The sequence below is a fragment of the Peromyscus californicus genome, unplaced genomic scaffold, assembly GCF_007827085.1.
Source record: "Peromyscus californicus insignis strain IS unplaced genomic scaffold, ASM782708v3 Scaffold_10__1_contigs__length_136768540, whole genome shotgun sequence".
Classification (NCBI taxonomy): domain Eukaryota; kingdom Metazoa; phylum Chordata; class Mammalia; order Rodentia; family Cricetidae; genus Peromyscus; species Peromyscus californicus.
In genome coordinates, this window is record NW_026294391.1 from 36,037,103 (window position 1) to 36,049,623 (window position 12,521).

The 12,521-nt window shown below is 43.2% G+C and overlaps 1 protein-coding gene and 1 pseudogene across 1 annotated transcript in view; one reads left to right on the forward strand and one right to left on the reverse strand.

The window, feature by feature from the left end:
* LOC128105753 (F-box-like/WD repeat-containing protein TBL1X) overlaps positions 1 to 12,521 on the forward strand; it is a 163,350-nt gene that overhangs the window by 57,409 nt on the left and 93,420 nt on the right.
* On the reverse strand, positions 6,614 to 8,775 carry LOC128114218 (ubiquitin-conjugating enzyme E2 K-like; annotated as a pseudogene).

Genomic DNA, 12,521 nt, shown 5'->3' on the forward strand with positions numbered 1-12,521 from the left:
CTCCCTTTGGAAGGTGGTGGCCTCTGTAGTAGGTGGGCAGTCTGAGATGTCATTACCGCTTCTTTGTCACGTCTTTCTCATTCAGTAGTTAAGAGCATTTACTGTTCTTCCAGAGGACCATCAATGTATTATTACACACGGAGAGAAGGGCACATTTGGGGAACTATGGTTCTCTGTTAACAGGATTCCACCAGTCGTATTCACTTGCATGTTGACAGTGGCTAGCTTCATGATAAACACAGGCAAAGGAGAATGATTGGGAGAGAGACCTGCAGACCTACAGAGTGAAAAGCATTCTGTTTGGGCAACTCCCCAACCCATATACTATCAGTTAAAAACAACAACAACAACAAAATTATGTGTTTCTAATTCTCCTATCCATTTTGCATCTATTAAAGGACATTCTTTTTATTTTCTTTTAGATCTGTTTTTAATTGTATGTGTATGAATGTTTTGCCTGCATGTATCTGTACCACGTGCATACCTATGGAGGCCAGAAGACAATGTTAGATCCCCTGGAAGTGTGTAGTTAAAGACAGTTATAAGCCACCATGTAGGTGCTGGGAATTAAATCCTGGTCCTTTGCAAGAGCAACAAGTAACTTAACTACAGAGCCATCTCTCCATCCCCCTAGTTAATAGTCTTTAAAAAGGACCTTTAGCTATACTTTTTTGTAAAAGAATCCCCGTGGGATTTTGATTGTCAACTTGACAGGATCAAGGCTCCCCAAACCTTTGAGGTATGTGAGTGAGGAATTTCTAGATTATGTTAACTGAGTTAGTATCCTAACTGTGGGCAGCACCACCCCATGAGCAGGGGTCCTGGACTGAATGAAAAGGAGAATGTGAGCTGAGAACCAGCATTCACCCCTCTGCTCTTCGATGTCTATGCAGTGTGTTCAGCTGTCTTGAAAGGTTGTGCTCCCATGCTTTCTCTGCCATGATAGATGGCTCAAAGTGTGAGCCAAAACAATCCCTTCTATATTTAAATTGCCTTTGCAGGTATTTTGTTATAACAATAGAAGTAACCAATTCAGTCATTTATCCGTTAAAATCTGTTATAAGTTGGGTGTGGTGGCACACACCTTTAATCCCAGCAGAGTCTGGGGGATGTCTATGAGTTTGAGGCCAGCCTGGTCTACAAAGAGAGTTCCAGAGCTGTTACACAGAGAACCCCTGTCCCGAAAAACCAAAATAAGTAAGTAAGTAAATAAATAAATAAAAAGAAAGATGTGTTATGATCCATCATTGTCATACTTGTGTTAGATGCACAGCTGCTTTCAATGTGACTAGTGGGAGTCTTTTCAAAATGAGTCCTGGGTCTTTTGGTCTTGTTCCTCTATGACCTTTTAAGCATATTCTTCCTTTCTGGGATGCAAAGCTGTTCCCATTCCTAGAGCAAATTCCCAGGCCCTGGCCTAGATCATGTCTCTTTGCCATGGCAGTTAGAAGCTTAGAGCTGTTAGTTTGCTCATTGCTGTTGGTGTTGTTTCTTGGCTCTTTCAGTGATAAGGCCCTGGAAGTGGATATTGTTTACCTGTGTGGCTTCCTGCCGATGTTCACTGCCAAATGCAGCTCTGAAGAGTTTTCTTTTCTTTTAAGATATCTCTGTAGTGGTTTCTTTATCCATTGTTGCACAGCCCCCATCCTGTGTATTTATGTCCCAGAGTTAGGGTATTGATCTGCGCCAGTCTTTAGTCTACACCTCCTGGGCCCAACTCTGAAAACTTTTTTTTTTAAGAGGCCTTCAAGCTTTGAACATTTTGGCACTTTTAAGTAGTTGATGGTAGGGGGTGGAATTAAAAGAGGTGAATTGGGTTGGTATATAGCTCAGGTGACAAAATGTTTGTTCTTATAAATATGAGGAACTATGTTCAAATCCTCAGCACCTATGTGAAAACCTGGGTATGGTAGCATGTGTTATAATGCCAGAGCTCAGGGGTGGGGGCAGAGACAGGATCCCTGGAAATTGCTATCTGGCTAGTTTAGCCTATTGATGAGCTCTAGGTTCAGTTGGAAACTCTCTCAAATACCTATGGTGGAGAGCAACTGAGGAAATTATTTGATGTTAGCTATAGGCTCGCACATGTGCTTGCATGCACACAAAACATGAACTTTATTTCATGACGTACAGGACTGCTTTCATGATAGTCAGTCTTTAGCCTCAGAGGGAAGACTGCGGAGGGTGTGGGGGGATGGTGGCCACAGATCAAACTGTTCTGAGGATTCAGGGCCAAAGGCGCACTTGTATGACAGTTCACTCACTCTGAGCCCACCCTGGAGAATTGGCTTGATTTCTAAGAGCCCCTTCACTTGTGAGCTTAGTTGTGTTAAAAGGAGCTACAGGCCTGGGATCCCAGAAATAGCCTGTGATTCTCCAGTCTGGTTCTGCTCTGTATGTGGGGGTAGGGCATGGGGATAGGAGTTGGATGAAAGTCCCCATTGAAAGCATGGTTAAAAGGATAAAAGAGCTTTGATGTAGACTGTTTCCAGCCATCCATTTAATTCTCAGTCCACAAGTGGAAAGAAAATAAACAACCATTCAAAAGTAATATTTATGTAACCTGCAGAAATCTCGGCCAGCCATGGGAAAGATGATGCGCTTTGACGTGCATGATGGTCTCCCGAGTTCCCTCTGGCTGTAGGCTTCTGAGCAAAGCTAATGAGGGGGGGGCGAGGGCATGAGCGAGAGAGCAATCTCTGTTTCTGTTGGAGTCCTCTGAATCTTCTTCATAACATAGGAACTTTTTTTAAATGGAAAAAGGAGTTGTGCAGATTTTACATTTAGGTCATTTTCATGGAATGTAGGTCACTCACACAGATGCAATGGGAGAGTATATTTGTTTTCACTCTTTTGGTATATATACATGTTGTATTGTGTATGTATGTATGTACATGTTTGCATGTGGGCTCAGAGGCCAGATGTTGGGTGTCTTTCCTCTATTGATCTCTACCTTTATTGTATTTATTTTTATAAAAAAATGGGCTTTTAAAAAAGATTTATTACATGCCTGTGAGTGTATATTGTATGTGTACATGTCTATGGAGGCCAAAAGAGGGTGTTGTTTCTCCAACAGCTAGTTAGAGATGGTTGTGAGCTGTCCATTGTGGGTGCTGGGAAGCCAGCTAGGAACCTCCAGGGGAGTAGTATAGGCTATTAACTACCAAGCAGTCTCTCCAGCCCCTATGCCTTTAATTTTCAGGATTGAAACTCATTGGCTGCTGAGCTTCAGGAGTCTACCTATTTCTGCCTTTACACATTGCTTGGGTTAAAGTCCCATGCTACTGAATCTGGTGTTTTATATGGATTTGAGGGATCTGAACTGAGGTCCTCACATTCAATGCTTGCACAGTGGGCACTTTATCCACTAAGTCATTTCCCCAGCCACGTATTGTATGTTTTAGATCCCCCAAAAGGGAATTACGGTGTGATTTAAAAGAATCTGGGAAGATAGATTGAGCTAGTATTGAGGATGGAGTGTCCTTCAGATAAGTCCAGGCTGGTTGGGTGTGGTGGCTCACTTCTGTAATCCCAGCACTCAGGAGCCAAGGTAGAAGAATTGCTTCAGTTTGAGGCTAGACTGGGCTGCACAACAAGTTCTGTGTCAGTCAGGGCTGCATAGCAAGACTCAGCCTCAAAAAACGAAGTTAGAAACAAAACAACTTGGGTTGTTGTTTTTTTTTTTTTTTTTTTTTTTGGCTTTTCAAGACAGGGTTTCTCTGTGTAGCTTTGCGCCTTTCCTGGAACTCACTTGGTAGCCCAGGCTGGCCTCGAACTCACAGAGATCCGCCTGCCTCTGCCTCCCAAGTGCTGGGATTAAAGGCGCGCGCCACCACCGCCCGGCAACTTGGGTTGTTTTTACACTGCAAAGTTTTGACCGGTTAGGATGCTGTTTCGTGTGTGTGTGTGTGTGTGTGTGTGTGTGTGTGTGTGTGTGTGTGTGTGTGTGTGTGTGTATGCTCACGTACCTGGGTATATACCCTGACTATCAGCGAAGCCTGGGTATGTGCCCAATGAAGCTAGAGGTTGATAGGTGTCTTCCTCAGTTGTTTCTCAGTTGCAGGGTCCCTTACTGAACCTGGAGCACCCCAATTTGGCTAGCCTTGCTAATCAGGGATCCATATGTTTCTGCCTCCCCAGCACCAGAATAACTAGAACATACCATTCACTACACTCATTTTCTATAGGTATTGGGGGTCTGAACTCAGGTCCTCATGGCTTGTATGGCGAGCCATTTACGCAATGAGCTATCTGCCTCAGGCCCAGGGCAGTTGTTTTTAACATCCTTCAAGGGCCTTTGTCGGTCCTTTTTTTCAGTTGTCACAAGTGTTGGGGGAGAGATACTTCTGGTCTCTGCTAGATGGAAGCCTAAGATGCTGTTGCAAGTCTGTAGTACCCTGTTCTAGTTTCCTGCCTGCCCCAGAATGATGTACTTCATACAATGTCGCCACCAGACTGAAGTTTGCAATTTCTAAAAGATGTTCCTCTAATCTCATTCCTTAGCCTCTGTGGCAAGGTTTCCCCAGCTGCTTCCTCATATGGAAATAGAGATACATAAAGATAGAGGGGCTCCCTTACAGATACAGTGTTCGCTGGAAGCACGGAGGTAGAATTTTGTTGGCCCAGAGCCATTGTTAGACATGTTTTTCACTCCCAAGTGTTTACAAGGAGGTTTTCCCCATGTTTTTCTTCAGAAATGAAGTTTCAGAGGTGGGGAATATATTCAAGGTACAAACCTCTTCTGTGTACCTGTAACAGCAGGGGCTCAGCCAATTCCGAGATGCAGAGAGCAGAGTGTACCTTTCTTCCCCTGAAGAACCTCCAAGCAGGCTGGAGAGGCAGCTGAGGATTCTGGTGACTCCCACTCCAGTTCAGGGGACAGGTGGTGCATGTTCCAGGGACACTGAGCTGAGCTCAGATGGGGCCTGTGTAGACCAGGTACAAAGGAGGGAAACAGGTGAGGCAGATACTGTACAAAAGCAGGGTAGGACCATGCTAGGCAGTGCTTGGGTGCTTTGAAGGAAGAGAAGATTGGGCCCCACCTGAGGTCAAGCAGGTGTTTTATGCCATTCGGATGGAAGCTGTGTGGCCTGTAGGTTATGTTGTGTGCCTGTGCAGTTGAGGCATTCCATTCTGCCTATATTATATGTGATTTGGGAGATCATCATGTGTGTGAAGAATGAGGGAGACAGACTGAGAATCTAGAGAGCTTTTTACTACCTTCTGAGTTCAGGGTCAGATGAGAATTGCTTGAGCTTGCATCCATGTCTGTCTTTTTTATTGTTCTTTTGTTGCTTTAATGGTAACTATTCATTTTCATACCATTTCCCACGAATTCTGAAATGGAGAACATGGACTGTCAATACAAATCCAGAAGCAAGTGGGGATGTGTGGATTTTCTGAAAGCAAAGACAACTAGTCAGAAAGTATGACAGGAGGCATGGGCCCTGGCGCAGTGGGTAAAATGCTTGCTGTGCAAACACGAGGACCTGAATTGGAATCCCTAGCACCTGTGTAAAACGTGTCCACAGAAAGGCATGATGGTGCACACCTGTAATACTATAAATGATAACACTGAAGCTTTGACAGGAAGATCTGGGGCTCATTGGACATCCACTCGAGCCAACCACTGGGCTCCTGGTTTAGCGAGCGAGCGAGCGAGCGAGTGAGAGGTGGGGGGAGGGAGAGGGAGAGAGGGAGGGAGGGAGGGGGTGGGGGGGGAGGGAGAGGGAGGGAGGGACAGACAGACGGACAGTCTCAAAAAATAAGGTCAATATATGGCTTCCACATGTATGTGTGCACACACATACACACACAGAGCAATGTTCTTCTCTACTGTTGCTATTTCTGCAGCTATAAATCAACTGGCATGACTTGGTAGGTAGAATCATGACCCCGAAGGGGTGTCCCTTTCCCACGCCCACAAGCAGTGAGTTTGTGCTTTTTAACATGGCTCTAAAGGGCCTTTGCAGGTAGAATTTAAGGATCTTTTTTGTTTTGTTTTGTTTTGTTTTTGTTTGTTTTTCAAGACAGGGTTTCTCTGTGTAGCTTTGGAGTCTGTCCTCCCCACTTTGTAGAGCAGGCTGGCCTTGAACTCATAGAGATCTGCCTGCCTCTGCCTCCCAAGTGCTGGGATTAAAGGCGTGCGCCACCACTGCCCGGCTCGAATTTAAGGATCTTAAGATGTATAGATGGTCCATTTGCATGCAGAGTCATGGCAAAGGTGATTTGAGTAGAGAGGAACTCAGGAGGCTCAGAATCCAAGCCCAGAAAATTGGTTTTGTTAATATATGTGGAGTGGAAAATCTACGTCATAAATGAGGGTTTGGGGTCTTCCAGTTCTTAGCATCCAGTAAACAGACATTTATGGTTTCATCAGCTGGGTTGTGTTGTGAATAACAAGACACATTGTATGTATTTCAGTTTTCATCACAGCTGAAAACCAGTGTTATGTACAAATAGGACCACATTCAATAACATTTATTGTTAGGATACAGTTTGAATTAGAAAGCGAGGCAGACGCAGATCTCTGTGAGTTCGAGGCCAGCCTGGTCTACAGAGCGAGATCCAGGAAGGGCGCAAAGCTACACAGAGAAACCCTGTCTCGAAAAACCAAAAAAAAAAAAAAAAAGCTGTTCTCTGTGTTTCTTACTAAATTCAGTTATGCTTTTATGTATTTGACAGGAAAGGGAATGTATGTATGTTAAATCACCTTACATCTCAGAGCAAATAGAGAATTTTCATGTTTTGAGAAATTGGTAGTTGTGAGGTTTTTAACTGTCCAATAACAATGTACCATGTATGTGATGTTTGACATTTGTGCATTCTGGCTTCATTCTCTCCAGCCCCCAGCAAAATTTGCCTTTTATAGTTCTATGATCCAGTGACCTTTTTTTGTGTGTGAGTGTGGGTGTAACTGGGCAGACATTGATAGCTTGGTGAAACTATTAGAAACACATTGTGACCCACTCCTCCCTGGCAGCCACTAGTCTATTTGTGTCCACAGATTTGTATATTCTCACTTCAACAAAATTTTTATACAGGTGTTTAATTAGCTTTATTTGCAGAGTGGGGATTTTTTCCCCCCAGTCTCCAATGGTGCCTAGATAACATCATTAGGCAATAATATCAGTTTAAAAGAAATTTATGCAGAATCCTAAATTACATATGTTGGTGCCCCTCACAAAGAGGTGAGCATGGCTGGCAACAGCTCCTGTATCATTCACTCAGGAGCACTTCAGTTGTTGTTTCTGTATCCCATGATTTGGAAGACAAGGCCACTATTATTGTATTTCTATCAAAGTATATAGTACCCACGTTTTATTTTTTCTTTCTTTTTAAATTTTATTATTTTGGGGAGGTGTATTTTGAACTAGAAACTGGTGCTCCAGCATATACATGTGCCTCCAGTTGGGCTGTCTGCTTGAATATTTCAGGATTCTGCACATTGATCTTTCAGGATATACAGGAAAGTACCCTCCTTCCCCCCATGATAGAGCCAATATTAGGATGTCATATTTTAGTGATAAACCAGACCTTAGGAGGATTAAGTGGATATATTGCTGGTATTTTTATCTCTAGTTCATCTCTTCCTCCTTCATATGGTGTGTCTGGAGGGTCCTGCTATTTCTCCTCTTAATTCTGCAAAAGTCTCATCTACAAGATCTACTTTAATTTAGTTTTTGCTCGTTTGTTCTTATTTCTGCCCACATGTCCCCAAATTATAATTCAGAGGAAAAATGGATCTTTTTTCACGTTAGGAAAAGATCACTATTCCTGTATGACGATTTACTAAATCAGCTCAAGAAAATATCATCGCCACGATCTCCATTATATAGAAGCATTCTACATGGTCTAGAATATTGTCTTTATCTGCAGATAAGACTGAGAGCAGGCATGACGCTGGAGCAGTAGCTGAGAGTTTATACCCAATCACTAGCTCAAGGCAGAGAGAGCTAGAGCTATTCTCATGTTTTAAATGAGTGGGTTGTAGAATTCATATGTTCTTTTGTATTTGGCCTCCTTTATTTGTGGTATTGTTTTTCACCCTACTGTATCCATTCTTGTTGCTCTCCCCTCCCTCCCCCCTCCTTCCCTCCCTCTCTTCCCTCTCTCTCCCTCTAGTACTGAGGATTGAACCCAGAACCTTGCTCATGCTAGGCAAGCACTCTACCATTGAATTATATCCCCAGCATTCTTTATGTCTTACTTTGAAACAGGGTCTTGCTGAGTTGCCCAAGGTGGCCAGAAACTTACTGTAGTCCAGACACACCTGTCTCAGCTTCCTAAGTATCTGGGATGACAGGCCTGCACCACTAGGCCCAGCTGCTGTAATAGATGAAGATTCATTCATATTGTGACATGGATGAATGGTAGATGACTCACTGTACTATGATACCTCATTATTATACTGTGTTTTGTTTATTCATTGACAAAAAACATACTGTGTTTTGTTTATCCATTCTTCAGCTTATGGTCATAGACTCTTTCTACCTTTTGCTGTTGTGAATATAGCTGCTATGGTATGTGTTCGATTATATTCTTAGGAGCAGAACTGTTGGGTCAGATTATGTTATGGTTTCAATGAGAACTGTCTCCCCTAGGCCAGTGAGCTTTGAATACTGATGCTGTTTGGGAAGGTTGTAGAGCCTTTAGTGGGGTAGCTCACAGAATGAACTGGGGTTAGTTAGGTCTTGATGCCCTACTTTCCTGCTTTGGTTTCTTGTCTAGGTAAGCAATGTGACCAGTTGCTGCCACCTGCACCTTCCCTGCCATGATAGACTATATCTTTTAAAACTTTGAGTTTTAAATAAACTCTTGAGCCTAAATAAACTCTTCTCTGAACTAAGATGTTTGCTCATAGCAACAGGAAAGCAAATGTAAATCTTCAACTTTAAAGAAAATTTTAAAATATGTTTATGTGTATTTTGCCTACACATATGTCTATGTATCATGTACATGCCTAGTACTGATGGAGGCCAGAAGACGACATCAGATCTGCTGAAACTGGAGTTAGAGAAGGTTGTAAGCCAACCTTGTAGGTGCTAGGAATTGAACCTGGGTTCTCTGGAAGAGCAGCCAATGTTCTTAACAACTGAGCCATCTCTCCAACCTCATGTACAACTTTTTTTCCCCGAAGATATTTTTTTCTTCTCTTTTTTGTGTGTGTAGTGTGGAGGCCAGAGGTCAGTGTCAGATGTCTTCTTCTATTGCCCTCTACCTTCTTTTTTAAGACCAGGGACTCTCAACGACTCTGGAACTTGCTGATTTTGCTGGAGTGGCTGCTTCCAAAGCCATAGCATTTAACTCTCTCCACTGTGCCTGGCTTTTTACATGGGTGTCAGGATCTGAACTCAGGCCTTGTGCTTGTGTGACAAACATTTTACCAACTGAGCCCTCTCCCCAGCCCCAACCCTTTATTCTACACTTCTAAAGCACAGAGTGCAGGAGTTCCTTGATTTCAAAGGTACAGACCAAGCATGAGGCCAGCTGAGTGACACAGTTTTTCAGAATGGAAACTTTAATGCAGGAACAAGATGGCATGGCATGAAAGTCAAAATAAGATACCATGCGTGCCCCTGATGGAGTGTGAACAGAGTTTTCAGGAAAGTAAGAACAAAATGTAAGAAGAGTAAAGTGAGTAGGGACAGCAGGGTGCTGGACTGCAGGAGGTGCTCACTCACTCTCATGTGGCCTGAGTGACAGATGCCGTTCTTTCACTTAAGCCATAGGGATGAGTTTTAGGGCTGCTTGTTTGAGGGGCAACAAAGGACTGCAGATGCTATAATTTGCCTGAGGCGTAGAACTGGAGCTTCAGAGTCATTGTGAAGTACAGAGCCTTCTAACACAAAATGCTAAGTACTGTAAAATGGTGCGAATGTTCTATAGTGGGCACTCAGCAGCGGGAGGGAAGAGGTGCATTAGTTTCCACTGGCTGCTGTAACAATCTTCCTTCCATAAACTTAGGTGAGTAAAATAGCACAGGTTTACTGTCTCACAGTTTGCAGGTCACAAATCTGAAGTCAGCTCATGGGGCTAAAAGCAGCATCATGTTATTTTCAGGAGACTCAAGGGAACCCTCCGTCCATATTTCCTTAGCTCACAGCTACCACATCCCTTAGGCCACAGCCCCTTCCTCTCTGAAAACCAGTAGAGATGGCTTCATTTTTCTCATGAAGGATCTCAGGCATTGGCTCTTCGGCCTCCTCCTTGTTTAAAGGACTGTTTTGAGAACACTGCTTAGGATAGAATTGATTTGTGTGATGTGACCTGCTACTAGAATGCCAGTAGTGGGAGGGAAGCTCAAGTGTTGCTATTTAGCAAATACCCCCTCATATAACTCAGGGTGATTTCTTTCTCTCTAAATGCTGTCAGCTCTTTAGCAATCTAATTTCTCTCTTCAACTTATATTCCTCCTTGTCAGTAACCAGACATAATTCCATCTTGAGGGGATTGAAGTGTGGGAAATGCTGATGGGGAGAAGGACATTCTTTCACTTACTACAAATGGAATCTGAAGTATTGTATATAATTCTCGAGAATGTTACTGGTAGTCCCCATCTCCACCTCTCCTGGTAGCATAGGAAGCACATGTCCAGGCAGCTGATGGAAGGAACATGTTTTGTTTGTTTTTTTCAGATAGCAATGTAATTGATGGCATGTTTTTGAATAATGAGCTACAGTCAGACTTCTGCTTTAGGAAGAATTGTGTGTTATGTTTTTGCTGAAGAATTGATCAGGTTGACACCAATTCTTGTCACTATGCAGAGACTACAGAGTACTACCAATGGAAATGACAGTGCATGTGGATGAAATGTTAAGGGTGCTGTGTGGGTACAGTGATAGGACTTAAGATTTGATGGAGAGAATAATGGGGAAGGAGAAAGGAAGAGAGTTCAAGATGGCAATGACAGTGTTTGGGGCCTGGTGAAAAAGGGCACCAGTTGGTAAGTCAGAATACTGAAGAGAACTTAAGGTTAGGGCAAGTCTACCCTTGACATAATGACTTCTGGGTACCATACAGGGACCCAAATGGAGATATGAATGAAACCTGCCTTAGTCACTATTCTGTTGCTGTGAAGAGACACCATGACCATGGCAACTCTTATAGAAATAAAACATTAAATTGGAGCTTGCTTACAGTTTCAGAAGTTTAGTCCATTGTCATCACAGCAGGAAGCTTGGTGCATGCAGGCAGACACGGTGCTGGAGAAGTCTTCGAGTTCTACATCCAGATATGCAGGCAGCAGGAAGAGAAGCCACTGGGCTTGGCTTGGGCTTTTGAAACTTTCAAGCCCACCTCCCAGTGACACTTCCTCAAAGAAGGCCACACCTACTCCCAAAAGGCCACACCTCCTAATCCTTCTCAAGTAGTGCTGTTTCATGATGATTAAGCCTTCAAATATATAAACCTATAGAGGCCGTTCTTACTCATATGTCCCCATCCTGACCTATTTCATACATGTTGATTGGACCAAACCCCAGTGCAGCCCTGGTCGGCTTGGAATGGGGAATCCACGTGCAAGGCTCCAGGGCTCCGCCTTTGAATGTGGTGGCTATTACATAAGGCAGTGATGGAGGCGGTTCTGAAACAGCAATGCCAGATGGTTCTGGGAAGTGGGCAGGTCGAGGCTCAGTGTTGCATCTGTAGAGTTTATTGAGGTTATTGTTTTAACACAGCAGATGCAGATGGCTCCTTTGGTGATTCACACGGTTCTAATCTGGGGCCTATTTTTCTCATTTATGTTGTCATATTTAAGAAGTTCTAGTGTCTGTGTAGAGACATATGCCCAGGACTTGACTTTTCCTAGTTGATTCAGCTATAACCTCCACCGTCTTGGTTATTGACCAAGTAAAACATATGGTGGCCCTGTGATCCATCATCCAAATATAGAGAGTTTTGAAATAGAATCACTATTAATAATGATCATTTTACCATTAGTGCCAACTTTTGAAATGGCAAGACTTTGTGACATCTTTCTAGTTCCTTCCATCTGTAATATTTTCATCAGTCTACAATATGATAAAATATTGTTTCTCTAGTAAACTGACTAATATTTGTGCCTCAGAGGCTAAGCTCTCAAGAATGTAAAGAAAAGGTGGTGTTCAGTTCTCAGTCACTACCCTTCCAACTTGCAGAATACTGAGTAAATGTGTTTTTAAACTAAACTTGCTTGCTAAAATTTGAAATGAATCCATACACACCAAATGACTACTCTCTATGTGCAAGACTTGAGATTCTAGAGGAGATATAACAGACCCTACTGGGGCTAGAGAGATACAGCTTAGTGATTGCGAACACTTCTTGCTCTTCCAGAGGACTCAGGTTCACACCATCCATAACTCCAGTTTCAAGGCATCTGGCACTCTTCTCTGACCTCTGTGGGCACCAGGCATACATGTGGTATACATATACACACATATACATATGCAGGCTCATACATGCAAAATAAAACCTAAAAACAAAAACCCACCAAGACAGAGAAAGACAGAAGGTAGACGCTTGCTTTATTCTAGCCAGGA